This window comes from Lynx canadensis, chromosome A3, assembly GCF_007474595.2.
Source record: "Lynx canadensis isolate LIC74 chromosome A3, mLynCan4.pri.v2, whole genome shotgun sequence".
NCBI lineage: Eukaryota > Metazoa > Chordata > Mammalia > Carnivora > Felidae > Lynx > Lynx canadensis.
This window is the reverse complement of record NC_044305.1, coordinates 115,482,803-115,501,212: the sequence shown is the minus strand read 5'-3', so window position 1 is coordinate 115,501,212 and position 18,410 is coordinate 115,482,803. Positions and strand designations below refer to the sequence as shown.

General features: G+C 45.0%; 1 protein-coding gene across 1 annotated transcript in view; it reads left to right on the top strand.

The window, feature by feature from the left end:
• Window positions 1-14,696: 14,696 nt before the first annotated feature.
• The window catches only part of LCLAT1 (lysocardiolipin acyltransferase 1), a 183,454-nt gene continuing 179,740 nt past the window's right edge, over window positions 14,697-18,410 (top strand). The window contains exon 1 of the mRNA XM_030311367.1: window positions 14,697-14,850. The gene's annotated coding sequence lies outside the window, so the exon portion shown is untranslated. The remainder of the gene's footprint in view (window positions 14,851-18,410) is intronic.

The window sequence follows — 18,410 nt, the reverse complement described above, 5'->3', positions numbered from 1 at the left end:
AGGACGTGATTCAGTGCCAAACCATGGCTGCGGGCCAGAACTGCCTACTCTTGGTGCTTTTGAGGAGTAATGGTTCACCGTGGGTCGTGGGTCGCGGTGTACTAGCACTTTCTTTCTGGGTTGATTGACATTCACATTTTCGTCTCCCTAGAAGCATTTAGCTGGAACAGATTCGTAAGCCAAATTAGATAAAGGCAGACAGAAAAAAAAGAAGGGAAGAGAAAGCAACCTTTAACTACTAAGCATCTCCTTCGTGTGCTCCACAGCCAGAACCTACTTTTTACTCTCATGTAACAGATGGGGAAACTGAGGCTCAAAGAAGTTAAACTCATTTGCCTCAAATCATAGGGTTGACAAGTGATGGCAGAACTCAATCACGTCCAGCTCTCTCTACTGTATTTACTCTTTTTAAAAAAATGTTTATTTAATTTTGAGAGAGACAGAGAGAGATAGAAAGAGAGCACAAGCAGGATAGGGCAGAGAGAGAGGGAGACAGAATCCCAAGCGGGCTCCACCACGTCAGTACACAGCCCGATGCAGAGCTTGACTCATAACCTGTGAGATCATGACCGGAGCCAAGATCAAGAGTCAGACGCTTAACCAACTGAGCCACCCAGGGCGCCCCTACTTACAATTTGTGAAACCATGACTGTAATACATCTTAAATGTATTGTATGTTAGTAGCTTGCCTGCAGGTCTATGAACTGGACAGTGCTTCCCGGTGGTAAACTGAAGATTTCAACATCTCCTCTCCCCTCTTCTCTTTCTCATCATTCTTTACGTTTATTGGCTCCTGTTTCCCTAGGTTGATCGACATGACCAACGTAAGCTGAATATGATCATGGAAGATGTATGGCCATGGGTGGAAATAGTAGACACAGAGATTAAGACATAGGAAATGGATCCAAGGTGAAGGTCTGCAACCTGCAAGCCTACAACAAGTGCCAGCAAGGGTGGGCAACTCTCGTACACAGTGTTCTCTGAAGAATCCCAAGGGAAAATGGATATCTGGGCCCTTTTTTCAAGATGGTTTTAATTTATCTAGGAATAGAGGACACTGCCCCCCCCCCTTTTTTTTTTTTGTCTTCTAAACACATAAATATATAACTGATGGAAAGATGGGTATATTTTCCTTTCTTGAGGAAATCTTGGAAACAGGCTTGGTGTCCTGACTGCTGTGATTCACCACCATGGTCCAAGCATGGCACCTCAGGCAGAAGGGCTTTGTGACCTTGTTACAGCCAGCATTGAGCATGCCATTGTTTGTCTGTAATGCAGGGCAGCTTCTAGATGCTTGCTGCCTCTTATTTGTCCATGGGAATTATCTCTCATCACCAGGCAACAGAAAGAACAAGCCTCCATTTCTGAGAGATCACACTACGTCTGATCCCGACTGTTGGTTTGCATGTTAGAGTCTGGGGGCGTTTGTGGCTGAGAATCTCTGAAGATGAGGCTGATTTACTATCTTGTTGGCACCATTTGGCATTTTTTCTCAGACGCCTTTCTGTCTCTCATGAAGAAAGTGGTGACTTTCAGGTTCTGTGACACAGAACATGTTCCAGGATACTCAGAAGTTCTCGCCAAGTCAGTAAGCTAGTCAGTAAGAAGAAAGGGAAGGAAGTGACCATTTATCAAGCAAGTACCATGTAGTCGAAGCCCCAGGGGGCTAACATTATCGTCCCAAATACGCAGAAGATAGGACAAAGGAAGCGACACTGTCACAGTCGCGGGGCTCAGCATCAGATGGACTGAGTGTACCTCTCGCCCTACATGACTTACTAGTTCCTACACTTGGGCCAAAACCTCTGAATCTCAAGATTCACTTTTCTCCCACATTTAATATTTTAATAGCTTTATTGAGGTATAATTGATGTAGAGAGTACTGCACATGTTTTTTAAAAGGGTACAATTTGATAAGTTTTGACATATATGTATACCCATAAAACCATCCCCCAATCACGCTGATCACAACCATCACCCCCAAAAGTTTTCTCCTGCTCCTTTGTACGCCCTCCCTTCTGCTCGTCTCCACCCCTCCCTTCTGCTCGTCTCCACCCCGGTCCCCAACAACCACTGAGCTGCTCTCTGCCTGAGTCAGGTAGACAGGAATAATGGCCCCACCAAAGACAAAGATGCCTAAGTCCTAACACCACCCCCCCACCCCCACCCACCGCAAAGCTTTGAATATGTTACCTTATATGGCAAACAGACTTTGCAGGTGAGGTCTTCCTGGGCCCAGTGTAATCGCAAGGGTCCTTATAAGGGAAAGAGGGAGGGAAGCAGGAGGGTCAGGGTCAAAGAAGGGCAAGTGATGACAGAAGCAGCATTGGAGTCAGTGAGAGGTTTAAAGACTCCACTGCTGGCTTTGAAGAGGTAGGAAGTGGGGCGCCTGGGTGGCTCAGTCGGTTAAGCGTCCGACTTCGGCTCAGGTCACGATCTCACGGTCCGTGAGTTCAAGCCCCGCGTCGGGCTCTGTGCTGACAGCTCAGAGCCTGGAGCCTGCTTCAGATTCTGTGCCTCCCTCTCTCTCTGACCCTCCCCTGTTCATGCTCTGTCTCTCTCTGTCTCAAAAATAAATAAACATTAAAAAAAAAATTTGAAGAGGTAGGAAGCAGCTGCAAGCCAAGGAGTGCAAGTTTACTTGCTGGAAAAGGCAAGGAGTTGGATTTTTCCCCTAGACCTTCCAGAAAGACACAGCCCTTGCAGCCTGCAGCAATGTCATGTGCAGTATGATTTCAGCTCAGTGAGATCCCATGTGATGGGCTAATTGCCCTCAAAACTATGCAGTCCTGATTTCTGTCACCTATGAATGTTCCCTCATATGACAAAAGAGATTTCGCAGTTATAAGGAAATTACAAATCTTGACATGGGAAGATTATCTGGGATTATTTGGGTGAGCCTTAAATGTAATCACAAGTGTTCTTATAAGAGGGAGGCAGGGGTGAGGGGGAATGGGAGATACAGATTTCCCGTTATGGAGTGAATAAGTCACGGGGATGAAAGGTACGGCATATGGAACATAGTCAATGATATTGTAATAGCGTTGCATGGTGACAGGTTGTGGTGAGCACAGTATAACGTACAGACTTGTCCAATGTCGTACATCTGACTAATGCAACATTGTGTGTCAACTACACTTCAATTTTTAAAAAAAGGAAAGAAAAAGGGAGGCAGAGGGACATTTTACTGTGGAAGAGGAGAAGGTGATAAGCTGTGGGGAGCAGTGAGATCAGTGATGTGTTTGAAGGACAGGGCCACACAACCAAATAATGCTGATGGGTCACTTGAAGCCAAAAAAGGGCAAGGGAGTGGATTCTCGCCTCAGAGCCTCCAGGAGGGACCGGCCCTGCCAACATCTTGATGTTAGCCCAAAGTAAAACTGATTTTGGATTTCTGATCTCTACATCTGTAAGAGAATAAATCTGTGTTGTTCTAAGTGGCCATGTTTGTGGCAATTTGTTACAGCAGCAGTAGAAAACTAATACACATTTTTGCAGATGTAAAATGAGAATGATATATCATTTCTGGGGGTATAGTAATATTAAAGAATTTAGTTTGTAGCAGATGGCATTCTTTTCCTAAAATGCCAGTTGTGTCTTTCTCCTCAATGCTGAAAGCAGGTGGTCTTTGGCATGCCTTAAATTATACTTCCCAGCAGTGGCAATATTAGCAGGAAAAGATGTGTTTGTCTCATAGGAACTCTCGTGGGATGACCATGGGGAATATGAGCCTATTCTGGGGAACGATGGTAAGACATGACTGATTGTAGTCCAGGATCAATAACCCCACAGAGCTGATCCCTGGATAGAGAGGGCGATAGATAGGACACCACCAAGGGGAGTGGATTATGGAGAAGGGTTTTGTTTTAAAATGTACGTTTTGGGGAGCGTCTGGGTGGCTCAGTCGGTTGAGTGTCCAACTTCGTCTCAGGTCATGATCTCGCGGTTTGTGAATTTGAGCCCCACGTCGGGCTCTGTGCTGACAGCTCAGAGCCTGGAGCCTGTTTCAGATTCTGTGTCTCCCTCTCTCTGCCCCTCCCCCGTTCATGCTCTGTCTGTCTCTCTCTCAAAAATAAATAAACCTATTAAAAAATAAAATAAAATGTACATTTTGGGGCACCTGGTGGCTCCATCGGTTGAGCATCCAACTTCCGCTCGGGTCACGATCCCACGGCTGGTGGGTTCGGGCCCTGTGTGCGGCTCTGTGCTGACGGCTCCGAGCGTGCTTTGGATTCTGTGTCTCCCTGTCTCTTTGGCCCTGCCCCTCCTCTATCTCTCTGTCTCTGTCTCTCTCTCTCAAAAATAAATAAACATTAAAAAATTTTTAATGTACGTTTTAATATTATCCAGGTAAGGTGAGGTCAACACATAAGTCTACCATTGAAAACGCTGTTGGTTAGTCATGGTTGCCAGGAGGAGGAGACCCTGCGTACTGCAGTGGCCACGTGGGGAAGCACCAGGTTCAGTTAGGAGATGAAGCAGTGGGAAGGCAATGTGGGCAGAGCTTTTATTGTGGTTTCCATAGGAAGGGACAGACAAGGCAGAGTAAGCAGGTTCAGGATGGGTTAGTTTGAGTAATTTCAACAGGCTCTGGGGTATAGGGGATGTCCCAAGTTTTCTGGTTCCTGACCTTGGGGTAGTCAGGGCAGGGAAATTAAGCCTGGAGCATGAGACCCAGAGAGGAGAGATGTACGGGGTGATGGGGGTGGGGTGGGAGTGGGGCAAGCTCTGGACTGGTTAGCTTGCTTATGAAAGGCAGACTCCCAGGCAAGTTGTTTGCCATATGTGGGAGTCAGGCCCCAGACACTAAAGCAGCAAGAACACAGAAATTAAGAAAATATAGTTAGTACAATTTTCTGGATGGCCATTCCAGATGGATTATGTAGACGTCAGGGGTGATTCAATGGAGGTCATAACTAGATGCTGAAGGAATTGGGATTGGGCTTTAAAGTTCACCACCATTTAGTGAAATAGTAGGGAAGAGGTAACAGACATTTCTTATTGGAAGACAAATAACTTCTCAGAGAGGAACAGTTTGGCTGAGAGGGTCACTGGAAGCATAGGATGTGATCAACTGTGTTGGCTGGTTACTCAGTTCGGTTCCCAACCCCCTTTTCTTTTGTGACCTCCCCCTACAGATTCTAGAAAGTCAGATGCTTGCTTTCCCACATTCCTTACAGATAGAGGTGGCCGTGCGACTAAGTTCTGACAGATGGGACAATTGGGGACATGTGTTGGGAAGTTTCTGGGGAGGATTTTTCTTCCTGAATAAAAAGAAAAAGCCTCCCAAGGAGAACACCTTTTCCTCTATTTACGGTTTCCTGCCTTTGTGATTCCTGGGGTTGTGGCAACCATTTTAAGGCTATGAGGCAACATGTAAGAAAATTTAAAACCAACATGTTCAGGAAGGCAGAGCAGAAGAATGGTAATGACTAGGGTCCTTGCTGTCATCCTTGAGTTAGAAAACCAGTTCTGAGACTGCCTACATCTATACTTTGAGTTAATTAGCAAAAAATACCCATGTGGTTTAAGCCATTGTAAATTGAGTTTGCTGTTACTACAGCCGCAAGCATTCCTTACTGATACAGAGGGTTTATGTCAGATAACAGTAGGACAAATGTTTATGTCATGTTGGAGGAGTGGTTCATCACCAGGGTCCTAAATTTACTTTCTGGCATTTTAATCTTACTAGTCTAAGTGAAATTTTGGTCCATTGGTGTATCAGGTAGTATATCGGCAAGAAACAATTGGAATGTTCAGAAGGGATATTTGGAGAGAATGAAAGGGATTATCATAAAGGTGGAGTCTGAATCAAGGGAGACTAATAGAGGATGGTGAAGTACCCCAGGTCTAGATATGATAAATCAGGAAAACCATACATCCTGAAGGGGCAGGGGAGGGAATGGGTCCCAGAACTCAGTGAGTGCTGAGCTGTAGGAGAAGAGCCATGGCCTTTGGTGGAGTATAAAGCTACTGTCACCCCACAGACCACAGGGAAGCAGCCTGGGGAACAAATGCCTTGATCTCTCTCTCAACCCACCCTGCAGACTCCTGCCAGTGCCTCCCATTGGCTGAACTCTGCCACAGACAGAGAGCCAGGGAGCTGGGAGATGCAAGCTGGACACGTCAGCAAAAAGCATCTGTGGGGGAGGGGGGAGGGTTGTACACACACCTTTTAGAGCTAGAGGAGCAAACAGAGAATCGTCAGAATTAGATTGCACCCCCGGTTTGTGCTGACACCAATTTATTGCATCTTCTAAGCCACTCATTCCAGCACCGAGACTCCTGAACTACCTAAGTCACGTTGCCTTCTCGGGAAATCAAAACCCTTACTTCCAAATACCTTTTGAGTTCCAGAACATGGCTGGGTAACTAAGAGTATGCTAAGTCTCAGTCACAGGGACTTTCTCAGATGGGGAAACCGAGTTATAAGCAATGGTTAGCTCTTGGCCTCCTGTCAGGTACCTGTGGCCTCTGCTGGCATTGGGCTGCGTGTTCCTTCCAGTCATCAGCACTGAGGAGAGTGGTTCCTCAGGAGGGAGAGGCAGTAGCTTCTTTGCCTCTTTCTGAGCTCTGTTACTGAGAACATATTTTACCTCATTACTATCCCATTTTGAAGAGGAGAAAGCAATTACAAGGGCGTAGAGATTATCCCCTAAAATAACAAAAGTACAATAAGAATGAGGACTTGGGATTTCCTGCTTGTCATAACATTTCCCTGAACATTGTGGGGTGCCCTATTAAATATGACTATTAAATCAATGGCTCATGGGGTTGAGTAATTCATCAGCTGTGATACTCTAGTGTAGGCTTTGGGAAGGATTCTGAAACTCGTGGAAAACTGACCTTCAGAGCAGTAGAGTGGCTTAACATCATATCCTAATGTTATAGGCACATTAAAGGGGATTTTAATATTTTTCTCCTCAAAATTAAAATGGTAATATGTGCACCTGCTTAAAATTCGGACAGTACAAAAGGCGTCAGTTCAATGGTATTCAATTCTTCTTCCCAAAGGCAGCTACTGCAATGGGTTCCTATACAGCATTCTCCGATATTTGAGGCAGGTAAGATCATATATGTATTCTTTTTTTGTTAATGTCTTTATTTATTTTTGAGACAGAGAGAGACAGAGCATGAGCAGGGGAGGGGCAGAGAGCAGGAGACACAGAATCGGAAGCAGTCTCCAGGCTCTGAGCTGTCAGCACAGATCCTGATGCTGGCCTCAAACTCACGGACCGTGAGATCATGACCTGAGCTGAAGTCGGACACTTAACTGACTGAGCCACCCATGTGCCCCTCTTTTTTTTTTTTTAAAAGGCAACTTCCTTCCTCCCCCCCCCCCCTTTTAATGTTTATTTATTTTTGAGAGTGTGCACAAGCAGGGGAGGGGAAGAGGGAGAAGGAGACAGAGGATCCAAAGCGGGCTCTGTGCTGACAGCAGAGAACCCGATGAGGGCTTGAACTCACAAACCATGAGATTATGACCTGAGCTGAAGCTGAAGTCAGACACTTAACAGACTGAGCCACCCAGGTGCCCATATATGTATTCTTTTAAAAAGCTAACATTTACTTGTTGGGATGAGCACTGGGTGTTGTATGGAAACCTATTTGACAATAAATTTCATATTAAAAAATAAATGGATAAACTCAACCACAAAGTAATGATGATTACATTAAATGTAAATGGTCTGAAAACTCCAAAAAAAAAAAAAAAAGCTGACATTTACTTAGCTTTTGTGTTTTGTCTGTAGTGAATGCTGTTGGTGCCCATTCCAGATGGGTCACCCATCCCCCTGCTGCTGTGAGCACTGGTTCCTAGTGGCTCACAGCTTCCCCTTTTCTGCAAGGACTCCCATCAGCCTGATAGGAGCTGCCTTGCCCAGCTGGTTATGCACCCCTACCCTCAGGCAGCCAGCAGTCAGTAACTGACTGATATGGGAATATAAATGGCTGGTCCCCTTGTCTCGAGGTCGAAAAACCTTGTGGTATAATTTGTGTTCCAGAGTACCACACACACACACATAAAAGGATAATTATTTGAGGTGATAGATGTGTTGGCTAAACTTATTGTGGTAATCATTTCACAATGTATGTGTATATCAGATCATCATGTTGTACACCCTAAATTTAGACATTATATGTTGATTATATCTCAATAAAACTGGGGGGAAAAGGAGCCTTGAGACTTAGAGTTGGGATATCTGAGTAGATGCAACTTGATTCCCTCAGATTCCCTGAACCATCTATACCTGCAGAAGTGGGTCTCTCTGTGTGTTTGGAACACAGGAGCCACCCTTCCTCAAAATGGGTCAAATCTCACCCTGATCTGATAGGGGAGGTTCTTGGGCTATAAAGGAGAGAAAAGATTATATGCCACAGTGGCTGTAGGGTCTAGTTCACCATGTGTGGATCATGAGTGCATTGGACTAAGGGGGTAGAAAAAAATGCTGGTTTAGGGAAATTTGCTAATAAAAGACACATTCCCATGACAGTATTTAACACTGTGGTAAAAACTCTTGGAACCAGTTCTAATATAGTGCTGGGGTGATTCTTAGAAACTGGGGAAAGTAATGACCACATTAAATAAAGTAGACATGCCAGAACTATCATGACAGAATGTGGACATAGGAATCAAAAAGCTTTAGAAGTAAGTGTGCTAAAATACCTTGACCAAATAAGACCAGAAACCCTTTCAGCTAACTCTGTTCTTCAGGAAGGCCTGGATGACTATTAAGGACAAATGCTTATGGTTGAAGTCAAATAGCAAATGCTCCATCGGGACACCAGCATCACTGAGAAGTTCAGTGGTGTTTGAATTCTGTAGACCGGGGCTGATGATGGAAAGTGCTGTTATAGAATAGGATCCCCTAGTACAATGGAGATAACAAGATCCTAGAATAGCAGAGACCACTGTGGCAGCCAGGGAGACTGACCTGAACTATGGAGCTCAATAAGAGACCACAGTATTTCTAGGGATAAGAAGTAGATGAGCAGCAAGGAAGGGTATTGCTTAATATGTAATCAGCAGAGATTAATAAAGGATGAGTAGAAGGCTGGGGTCAATCTCTCTTCAATGGCTAGCCATGATCTCTTGTCTGATTTCAAGAACTGAGCATATTTCCAGACCTACAACACATGGACTGAAGGAGAGATTGGGTGTCCATGAGGAAGGACCTGGAACAGCATGGCAAGTATATTCACATTTCTTCAGTCCTTCTCCAAAGTGATTTAGGGTTATTCCCCAGATAACCATTCACTGGGGAAAGAGGAATAGCCTGAACTTTTGAGAGATGTTGAACCCAGGGTCTAAGTTGGTGGGGATACCCAGGAGTCCAAAGCACTATCATGGGCTCCCTGTTAAAGTAGGGGCATATTGGAGTCAGATAATAAATGTTCTCTCAGGTCTGTCTCACAGTGGGTCCACCAGGTCCACTTACCAACTTGGTGATTATTTCCCTGATTTCTGAATGTATACTTGGAATGGACATACTCAGGAGTTGACAGAGCCCTCATATTGGGCGTTAACCCATGGAGTAGGAGCTATTGTAGCAAGAAAAGCCAAACAAAGCCCCTGGAACTGCTCCCTCTCTCTCAACGAAGATGATAAACAAAAGATTCAGGGGAAAATAACATTCATGTGGGACAGACAATATTACACTTTTAGAGTCTTGCTCTAGGGCTATGTTCATTTCCTGTTTTCTGTCCCAATATATTCCAAAGAGACCTGGACCATCTGGCCATTCTACACACTACTACATTTGGTCTATCATATTGAAATTTCATGCTAGTCAGATCTGATGAGCAGAGATGCAAGTATTTTGTATGCCTTGATGAGACACATAAATTCCAGAAAGTGGATAAACCCCAGAAAAATTCAGAAGCCTGCTACATTGATGACAAATTTATATAAGTTATTATTATAAAAATAAATTTTTTTAAATGTTTATTTATTTTTGAGGCAGAGAGAGACAGAGTGCAAGTGGGGGAGGGGCAGAGAGAGAGGGAGACACAGAATCTGAAACAGGCTCCAGGCTCTGAGCTGTCAGCACAGAGCCCGATGTGGGGCTCAAACCCATGAACCGTGAGATCATGACCTGAGCCAAAGTCGGATGCTTAACCAACTGAGCCACCCAGGCACCCCAAAAAATTTTTGATATAACTTTAGACCTATGGTAGAGATGTGAAGGGAGAACTAAAATTTCTGTATGCCTTCAACCCAGCTTGTCCTTAAGTTAATATCTTATATCAGTGTAGAACATATATAGAAACAAAGAAAACTTTGGCATGATACAATTTTCTAAAGCGTAGACCTTATTTGGGTGGTAAAGTGATCCAATGGTCTAGGGCATGTCAGGACCTCCTCCAAAATCAAGGACAACTTACTGCACCTTGTATTTTTTCCCACTGAGAAAGAAGCATGACACTTGGTGGAACTCTTCAGATTGTGGAAGGTATGGCTCAGATCAAGAAAGGACTCAGCAGAATGTCTAGCCCATGCATGGTATAAGCAGCCCTGTCACTTGTGTCATACCACCTGACACATCTCATGAAACCAGAGGTATCTGTTGTGGAGGTAAGACCATGCAGGGCCCCTGGCAAGTCCCCAAATGAGAATCATGGTGCAGCCCCCTAGGGTTCTGGGGCATGGCCATGCCACCTGCAGGAGAGAGCCATGCACATTTAGAAAGCATCCCCTGGAATGCTGCTGAGCCCTGATGGAATCTGAGCATTTGACCACAGGGCAAGTGATTATGCAACTCAAACTGTCCATCATGAACTGGGCAATAAGAGATCTATCAGATCTACCAGCTCTTGAGTGTGGGTCTAGCAGCAATCTTTTAAAATGGAAGTGGTCCATCCAAAATTGAATTTGAGCAGGCCCAGCAGACACACAGTAGCTGCATGAAGAGATGGCCTGGATCTCCATTTCTCCTACTACGGTTGCACCAATGCCTCTCCCTTAATCCATGGAAGTTCCCTAAACCAGATGGTAGAGAAGGAAAAACCTGAGTGTGATGAAGTTGATAGGCTTGATCTGTGGATGCAAGAGGAAAATGGACTGCTACTTCACTGCAGACCTACTCAGGGTGAGAGTAGTCTTCCCAATGGGCATAGTTGAGGCCAGTGTGTGTAGTCATTTATTTTGTGTGGGAGAGAATTAGCTCAAGAGGAGGATATACACGGACAAAGGCAGTGGCAAATGGCTTAGCTGGCTGGTAAGTGGCCTAGAAGGAGCAAGCTTGAAAGACTGGGGTGAAGACCTAAGGGGGTCAGCATGAATTGTGAGGAGCTTTGGATCATATGCTAATTATCCCCAAAGAAATTCAGTATAGCTGGGCAGAAGGGTTAGGAGTAAGGGCATCAATGTCAGAGAGACACACACTCAAATCCTTTACTCTGCCCCCAACCCACCGTGAGCCCGTGGGCAAGGTGCTTAACCATCCTGAGTTTCATCCTACCCCATTCATCAAAAGGGCTGACATGCTACTTGGCACACTGGCACACTTGGCACACTGAGAGTACTCAATAAATGGCAGGTAGTTGTTGCTATTCCTTTGAATATGCTCAACAATCCTATGACATAGGCACTAATAACCAGGTTTATCAGATAAGAAACAGGCCCAAGGAAATTAAGTGACTTAACCAAATTATCAGTGTACCAAGTGTCAGAAATGGGATTAATAAGATTTGTTTGGCTTCCAACCCCATGGATGGCTTTAACACTGCACTGGAGGAATCACACTTAGAAGTGAGGTACAAGACAAGAGCTTGCTATCAGATGAGTTCTCTCTTTCCTTTACAACTCAAAAAGGAAAGATTATTCGCCCTATTTTACAGATAAAGGCACTTGAGTGTCAGACAGATTGCGTGACCTAAGGCCACATAACTAGTAAGTGGAAGAAGCTGGCATTTGAGCTTTCTTTGTACTATTTACATCTTCTTTTACTAGGCAAGATTGGTGATGGGATTCATTTTAGGAAAATTCTATGGGGAGAATCTAAGAGAACTGTAATTCCATCAGGGCCTGGGGTTCAAGAATGGTTTTAGCCTAGTGGACCTCATTCCTAGTGCAAAGGACCTTCTTTACCAAGAGTCAATAAGTTATTACTGGGGTGATAGCCTGAAGTAGGACAAAAGTGTCTTCTATACAGTTTGAACTCTTTTCTTCCTTGGTATTTACCTGACTGGTAAAGTTTATGATCAGAGATGCCCAACTATATTATAAGTTCATGAAGTTTAAGCAGTGAGTTTAGCACACAGTACAAGAGTGGTCAGTGTGGGAAGTTCCAGCAGATAAACACCACAGGAAATGTCCAGAAGGTCACTTGTACACTGTTGGAGTTCACTTATTGGAGGGGGCGGGGCCCTAATTTCCTGGATGACAGTAGCACAAATTTTCCGAGATTACAAACAGATGGTTTGGGCTCAAGTCTTGTAGTGTCCATAGTGGGACTGAGCCAGGGTGCTTGAATGCCATACTTCTTGTATTTCTCCTTCAAGTCTTTTTCCTTGTACCTTCTGTAATACTGTGCTATAATAAATATATAGTTGGTCTTTGTGCCCATTCCTAGCACAGAGTTTCTAATACCATAGTATTTTGTTGAGTGATTGGGGATAGGATGGTCTTTTGTCATTCATAACAAGCTCCTTTCTACAGGAGTTTATGCTAATGATTGACCCTTGGAGGATGGGGGCTGGTTGCCAGGAGAACCAATCATGGAACTTTCAAGCTAATTGACCTACCTTCAGGGAGGGGGAGAGGGGCTGGAGGTTGAGCTAATCAGCAATGACCAATGACTTAATCAAACACATCTATGTAATGAAATCTCCACTAAGAAACCCTAACTAATGGGGTTCTGAAAGTTTCTGGGTTGGTACCCACACTGAGGTGCTGGGAGGCTGGCATGCTTAGAGGAGCATGGAAGCTTCGTGTCCCCTCCAACCCACCCATACTTTGTCCTGTGCATCTCTTCCATTTGGCTGTTCCTGAGTTTGTATCCTTGACAATAAACAGTAAATGCAAGTACTGTGAGCTGTTCTAGCAAATTAGAACCAGAGCACCGGGGTTGTGGGAATTCCTAGTTTATAGCTGGATGGTCAGAGGTACCAGAGGCCCCAACTTTTGATTGGTGTCTGAAGTGGGGGGCAGCCTTGTACGACTGACCCCTTAACCTGCGGGGTCTGCGCTAACTCTGAGTAGTTAGTAGTGAATTGAGTTACAGTGGAGGATACCCAGTTGTGTCCAGAGAGAATTGGAGAGTTGCCTGGTGTAGGACACTCACAAATGTGGTGGGTGTTGGGAGTATTTTGGGTAAAAAAAGAGCAAATACCCTCAAGATTCCAGTTTCAGTCCTTTCCTTTAGGTCCCACCTTCACCCTCAAGAAAGGCCAAAGGCTAGAAGGTGAAATAGAGAAGACACCAGGGTGATTCACTCAAGTCAGTTAATCTTTATTTAACATCTGTTGTATTCAAATACACAGAGTTCTCTTCCTCAGCTCTAGCAGTTACAGAGATGCAAAGATAAACTATTTGCATAGTCCCTGCTTTCAAAACCCAGGAGTGCCTTCAGGGTTTTTCCCCTGGTCTGACATCAAGAAACTTAAAAACTTGTAAGAGTTGCGCGAAAAATGGAGATCTTTTATTCTAGCAATCTTATTTTAAAGCTAAAAATGAGGCCTGAGGTTATAGAGATAATTGGCAGAGTCAGCTTTTGTATTGGTGTTTACCTCTGCTGTTTCTGGTCGTTTTCTATTACAATTTTAGCACATCTTAAATACTTCCGTATTTCTGAACAAAATTGGAGAGGTTGTGAAGCCGATTTAGGAAAGGAGCTCAGGAACTTTTGATTCACAAAGAAATTGAGGGATAATTTTGCTGTATTGAAGCTCTGCCTCCCAAACCTATATGTCCATTATTATTACGCTATAAATTTTGTGAGGACATGAACCTTGTACTTAGACAATTCATCCCCCCCATCCCGTGATGTGTTGAATAAACAAATACATAAACATACGTGAATGACTGCTGAGTGGCTGTGTGGATGCGTGGCTATATTTGTTATTTTTTAAGATTTTTTACTCTGTGAGTCTTTGTTGAAGGCTAGCAGGAGGAAAGCGTAGTGTGGGAAATGAAGGGGTTTAACCACAGTCCCACCATTATGGATCTTTAGAATCCTGTAGGTCAGGGGGCGGATACACCACAGTGCAAAGCGACGAGCACCTTTTACGAGGGTTAGTAACGGCTGTGGGCGCTCGGAGGAGAAGTTTCTCTAGGAAGGGGGAAATGCTGCGCCTGCTAGGGAGAACTTGGCTCTGCGCATCAGGAACCGGAGTTCTAGAACTGGTTCTACCACTGATTTGCCCCGGGACCTCGAGCTAGTAAAGTAGGCTTGTAAATTCAATTCCCCAGATTTCTGTTTTCCAGTCTGAAACTAGGGGTTGGCTGGACGATGAGGTTCCCTGGGACAATGCCCTCCGTGGTTTCCTATTGCTATTGTTCCTCGCCCTTACACCGCCCCCCTCTTCGGGAGGGCCAGAAGAGGAAGAGAGCGCGGCCCCTTTAAGGGAGCCCTCGACTACGGACACCCGGGGTGGCCCCCGCAGGGGAGCAGGGGCGGGGCGCTGGGAACCCGGGCTTCCCACGCAGCCGGGGACGCCGTCTCGTCATGGAGCTCGCAGCCAATCAGGATGGAGCCTTCCGGGACGCATTACTAGGGCGACGGGCCGGACGCCTCCCCGCTTCGGGATGAATTAGCGGCGGGTTCTGTTCGGAGGTTGTGACCCCCACGGATTCTCCAGGTCGCCCACGTGTCCCCCAAGGCGACGCTCGACGTCCTCTGCTGGTCACAGGTGGGAAGCTGGAACTATCAGGTGGGGGTTGCGCGCCGGTAAAATGGCGGCGGCGGCCGGGGGATTCCCGAGTTGGCGGAGGGGGAGCAGTCTCACGGGCTCTTCCCCTGGAGCCGAGGTTCTCCCCGGGCTGCGGCCCAGGTAACGGTCACTTGGCCAGGAACTGGGGTCCTGACGCAGGTGGCGGCGTCGCGGGCTCAGGTGAGAGGAGGCGCGGGGCAGCTACTCCAGGAGCCTGGGGACACGTCGGGGGGCTTTGGGACCGCGCGGGCCGGCTAGGCGAGGGCGAGGCGGCTGCGGGGCGAGGAGGGCCAGGTGTCCCGTTGGACGGCCCAGATTAGCGTCCAGACCTTCCTGTTCCAGATGTGAGCGGGTCTGGGAGCTGCCTCGCCCCGGACATACTCCTGTTTCGGCCACTGTGCAAAACGTCCCAAGTGGCCACCACGTGCCAGCCCTGATCTGTGTTATATCCTTCAGGCGCCAGATGCTTGCCCATAGGTGCCCGAGTGGCGGTGCCACGAAAGGAAAGGTAGGCCCCAGCCAGGAGCTGCTGTCAAGCCTGATCCTTGAGGTGTTTTTAACTTCTACCTGCTCCTTGAAGAGAAGAAATACTGGTAGGGCACTCGAGATGCCTCAGGGACCTTTTGGTTCCTTTGTACTTACCTGCTTCAGTTGGGTTCCTCGGAATATTGCATCTGCCTTTGAAGCTCATTAACTGTATTCCATATGCACGTGGCTGTATACGCGGCTGAGTATTGGGATTCAGTTTAAGCCCAGGGAAGTAACAAGTATGGTGAAGGGCTTTCAGAGATGAAATACTGTCTATACACGTCAGTCGCTTACTTGGGCAAAGACATGTCATGGAATATAATTAGTTGAGTTTTCAAAAAGTGTCTTAATGAAAGTCCTTTTTGCAACTGTTGATTTTTGAGAATAAAAGGAAATTGTCCGACTTTTAAAGGTTTTTTTCTTTTTTTAAAAAAGTTTCTCTTGCCACGTTTTACTTTGATGTGATAGATGAGCGTAATTATCAAGTGACTTTTCTTTTTGATAGCAGGCTTGATTTTGCCTTGTTCTGTCATTGAGAAACACGGTAGCACTTTGTGTTTCAGCCCCAGTAGTTCTTGTCTTTTAGTGCCCACTGTGTGTCAGGTACTGTGAAAGTGAGGCTTCTCCTACGTTTTAATTTGAGCTAATGGGTTAGTTCATCTGCTCCCATCTGCCTGTTGCTGACCGCCAAGAGGAAACAGTGGGGAAAACCTAAAAGACTTTTTCTCCCAAAGTGCTACCTCGAGATTTGGTCAGTTTGGCCTGGGGCTGGGGTAGGTGTGGTTTCTAGTTCCTACTCTGCCAATTAAAATACATTAGGTAAATCATATAACCTCTTTGTCAGTGTCTCCTCTCTGGACCGGGCAAAGCATTTCTTGTCCAAACAAGCTCATTGTATTGTGAAGAAAACAAAACAAAACAAGGCAATGTATATATGAAAGGGGTTAAGAAAGTTAAAAGTATTCAGTGATAGTAGTTGACATTTATTACTATGCGGTTACTCTGCCAAGAACCTTATTTGTGCTGACTCAGTTACCTAGCAATTTTGTGAAGTACTTTCTCATCTTGTTATACCAATGAGGAAACTGAGGCACCGAATGGAACAACTCTGTTCTTAACCGCCATATGGTCTTCCGGTATCGTACAGATTTGTTACGCGTTAAGGAGATATATAGGAACACGGTTTTCAATGAAGTAATTTTGTTTGTGATTGTTTTGGTTATATTTTATAAATAATAATTGTGTTTCATTCCGTTAGCATCCAACAGTGATTTATATGGTGATGACTACAGTTACTTTGGTTAAGTGGTATAGTCATCTTTTGGTGCCCTTTATTTTAAAAATTATTTTAAAACAAAGCGTTGACTAATTTCTAACAGGAAGCAAAAATCAATAAGGAAGATTTGGTTTTTATTAAACTCCAAAAGAATAATTTGCTGGGTGACTTTTGAACGAAAGCTTACGTTAGGTTGGTTCATTGCTTTGACGTATTTGCATTAAGTGTTCTAGTCTCTATAGGAAAAAAAGGATATGGAATAAAATTAGCTTGGACATTCATTCTTTCTTTGAGCCTTTATGGAATTGCCCTGCCAAGTCTTTGGCATGTAAAGATTAATTCCTGACCTTATCATAATGGAGTACAGGGAGAAATTTCAGGTCCAAAAGTTTGTAGACCAGTGAATAAGATAAATAATTAATGCAGTGGGAGAGGGACTCATATAGTTGTGGTGGGTACAGAGAGCTGTGGAAACACATACAAGTTGCTTTTGTTGGGGGTGGCCGTGGCTAAGATAGGAAGAGAAGTGACTGCAGGATAAAGGAGATAGGTTTTCTAGCCAAAGGAGTTAGCAGTGGAGAGTCAGGACAAGTGAGAGTGCATTGGTGTCCAGGGGTCAGACCAGAGTTTTGCAGAAGTTGCTGAGAGAGAAGCCAGCAATGATTGTGAATTCTCATCTGAGAGAGTAAGTTTATCCTGTGCCCAGTGGGGCCTGTAAAACAATCTTAGTCAAGTAAGTAATATGTTTATGTTCTGGAGAGATGATTTTGGTGACAGGGCGATACTCAGAATGTAAGGAGACCAGTTAAGGACAGTTTCCATACTCCAAGCAAGAGGTGGTGAGGGAGAGAAGCAGGGCATTTACTGGCAGACCAGAGGTCAGAGTCTGCCACCACATTTTGAAGGTGGAATGGAAGATTGACTGGGTGTGAAGAATAATGGGGTGGGAGAAGGGAACCCTCGATAACCAAGTAAACAGGTGTTGGTTGTTTTGGTAACAATATGGTTGCAGATTGGAGACGTTGTTAATTTAGTGAAGGGTAGAGCAGAAATTTCTTTGTTACTGGGTTTTAGGAGAATTGTAAACCCTTTGATGTCGTTGGGTCAATAAAGTTTAACAGAACCAGGCATATAACTTCCTCTAGGCTTCTGGTTTCATAGACTACAGAAAACTTACATATCATAAAAGTCTGCAGGGTCTAGTGTGAAGGTGGATCCACTGGAGCAAAGCCATGAAAAAGGAGTGGGAAGAATCCTCATAAGTGTGTTGGGGGTAAACTGTTAGAATAACATTTTTTCATTTATTTTTACATTAGATTTTTAAATTTTTTTTATGTTTTATTTGTTTTTGAGAGAGAGAGAGAGAGAGAGAGAGATTGCGAGCGGGGGGAGGGGCAGAGAGAGAGAGGGAGACACAGAATCCGAAGCAGGCTCCAGGCCCTGAGCTGTCAGCACGGAGCCCGACGTGGGGCTCGAACTCATGAACCATGAGATCATGACCCGAGCCGAATCGGACTCTTAACCGACTGAGCCACCCAGGCGCCCCACATTAGGTTTTTAATATATTTGTGCAGAAGGCCATTATAATATGGAAGTAATCACAAATGAATTCTCTAGTTGTAAAAGTGATCTCCATGCAAACATTCATAACCCTAGAGTTGTCTAGCATCGAACAGTGCATTCCAAATTGATTGCAAGGTGAAGTTGGAAACCCTGCAGAGATGCAGGATTTCAT